This window comes from Capra hircus, chromosome 21 (assembly GCF_001704415.2).
Source record: "Capra hircus breed San Clemente chromosome 21, ASM170441v1, whole genome shotgun sequence".
NCBI classification, from domain to species: Eukaryota; Metazoa; Chordata; class Mammalia; order Artiodactyla; family Bovidae; genus Capra; species Capra hircus.
In genome coordinates this window covers 53,539,451-53,542,102 of record NC_030828.1, presented here as the reverse complement: position 1 = coordinate 53,542,102, position 2,652 = coordinate 53,539,451, and the positions used below count along the sequence as shown (strand labels likewise).

Sequence of the window (2,652 nt, the reverse complement as noted above, 5' to 3'; positions counted from 1 at the left end):
ACTGTGGTGTCGGACAGCAAGGAGATCAAGCCAGTCAATCCTAAAAGAAATCTATCCTGAATAATCATGGGAAGGACTGATGCTGAAACTGAAGCTCCAACACTTTGGCCACCTGATGGGAAAAGCCAACTATTGGAAAAGACCCTGATGCTGGAAAAGATTGAGGGCAGGAGGAGAAGGGGGCAACAAAGGATGAGTTGGTTGCATGGCATCCCCTAGTCAATGGACATGAGTTTGAGCAAACTCGGGGAGATAGTGAAGACAGGAAAGCCTGGTGTGCTGCAGTCCATGGGTTTGCAAAGAGTGGGACCCAGCTGAATGACTGGAGAACAACTTTTCTAGTCTGAAAACAGGCAGTGTTTCTGCACTCTTTTGTTCCCTTAGAGTCATTAATTGCTGAGACCTGTTCAAGGACAAGCATTGTTACCACCTTTAGATCACAAAGGCCAAAAATGGCTTCTCTTTGGCTTAGACCAAAAATATCTTCTCATATCTAGATAGCTTTGCTTTGTCCTTTTTCTCTGGGCACCTTGAGAAATACATGTCTCCCCCAAATTTAAAGATGCTTAATAAAGAAAAGAAGTGAATGGCTAATACAACCTGATTTCAAGGTTTATTGTAAAGCTACAACATCAAGACTGGGATATTGGCATAAAGTTAAGCAAATCAGTGGAATTTAAGGAGTCTAGAAATAGTTTCATAAATATGAAAAGTTGATAGTTGACAAAAACACAAAGGCAATCAACTGGAGACAGGATCATTGCTTTCAAGAAGTAGCCTGGAATAATTGGATACTTCTGTGCCAAAAACAAGTCTAATCTTAAACTTGCATTATATAAAATATTAGTACAAAGTGAATTATAGACCTAAATATAAAATCTAAAACCGTACACTTTTAAGAAAACAAATCGGTTAGGCTAGAGGATTTGGACTATTGTTTTTTCATTCTGCAACTCCATGTGTTTTTTGAAGTACCTGGAAAGAGGGAAAATGTACTCATTTTAGCTAGAAGTGAAGTGAAGTCGCTCAGTCGTGTCCGACTCTTTGTGACCCCGTAGACTGTAGCCTACCAGGCACCTCAGTCCATCGGATTTTCCAGGCAAGAGTACTGGAGTGGGTTGCCATTTCCTTCTCCAGAGGATCTTCCCGACCCAGGGATCGAACCTGGGTCGCCTGCATTGTAGGCAGACGCTTTACCGTCTAAGCCACCAGGGAAGCCATTTTAGCTAGAGAAGGTAATAAAAAAAAAGAATCTGAAAACACTGGAGCAAAACTTGTTCTAAATTGTAGTCTTTTAAGACCCTCTGTATTTACATTCAAATATAACCTCTAAGGGGGAACATTCATTTTAATAGTGCCTCAAGATAGGACCTTGCAAATAGTTGGCAGTTAATGAACACATTTCTTGGATAAAGTCAAAAATTCTATAGACAATGTCAAAGAAAAATTATGCTGGACAGAGTTAAACAGGAAAGAAAGGTGTTATTCAAGACTGTGGCAATAGGGTAGAGAGATTTAACCCAACCCTGGGAAACAGAGGCCAGAGGATTTTTAAGCCCTTTGCTGAGCTGATGGAAAAGTATTGGAGGACTTCAGAGGAGGTTGTTCAGTGTATTAGGCCATCTGTGTTTGCTAATGGTACTTATCAAAATAGACTTCTATCTTCCCACGAAGACTGGGAGTTAGGATCCCTGTCTTTCTTGATGATTAAATTGTAAAGGGATGATTCCCAGGTTCTTGAGAAAGACATTCCTGAGTTGTAAAATGGGCAAAAGGCTAGGAGAAAATTTATATCTCAAAGGGACAGATAAATAGTTCATGATGGAAAGCCTTCTAAAGTACTTGCTCTAAGGGAAATCAGGAGTTTATAGTCTAAACAGGGTTTAAACTAGGGGCTTCCCTAGTAGCTCAGGTGGTAAAGAATCTGCCTGCAATGTAGGAGACCCTGGTTTGATTCCTGGGTTGGGAAGATCCACTGGAGAAGGGAAAGGCTACCCATTCCAGTATTATGCCCAGAGAATGCCATGGACTGTATAGTTCTGGGGTCACAAAGAGTCAGACATGACTGAGTGACTTTCACTTACCTTACTTATCATCATGATACAAAGCAATAACTTAACTTACAGGAAGGGTCTGTGATGTCTGTTTATATGAAAATACATGCAATTCTATTTGTTTTAAGGAGAAATACTGTAGCATAATACAGTAAGTTTATTTGAGTCTCATTATTGTGATTTTTGATGATTTGGTTTTGTGATAATGATTCTTTTCTGGGCAGCTAAATGGGATTTTGTAAGTCTTTTTTAATATATCTAACTTTAATCATTAACACAGTTGGCTTTACTAGAATAGATTTAAAAAGTTATCAAATATCTTGTGCATTTTTAATGTATAAAATTACAAGTTACATGTTAATTTCAAATTGTCATGCCACATTTTGCTAAATTATCATGTTGAAATTACATAGTTGAAAAGATTTAAGTTTGCTTATTCTTCTAACATAGGGTAGTAACCACAGTGCAAGTTACTTTTAAGAAAAACATTCAATTTCTGGAAGTGTTTGCATTAATTAGGTGATGACTTAAAAAAAGGTGCACTACTTAAAACTTAAGAATTATGTTTTATTTAGCAGAGATACTGGGACTTAAGCTC

The 2,652-nt window shown here is 38.1% G+C and overlaps 1 non-coding gene across 1 annotated transcript; it reads right to left on the bottom strand.

Annotated features, from left to right (window-relative positions):
• TRNAC-ACA lies at window positions 1,144-1,215 on the bottom strand. Its single transcript has one exon. It is a non-coding gene; the product is annotated as a tRNA-Cys (tRNA).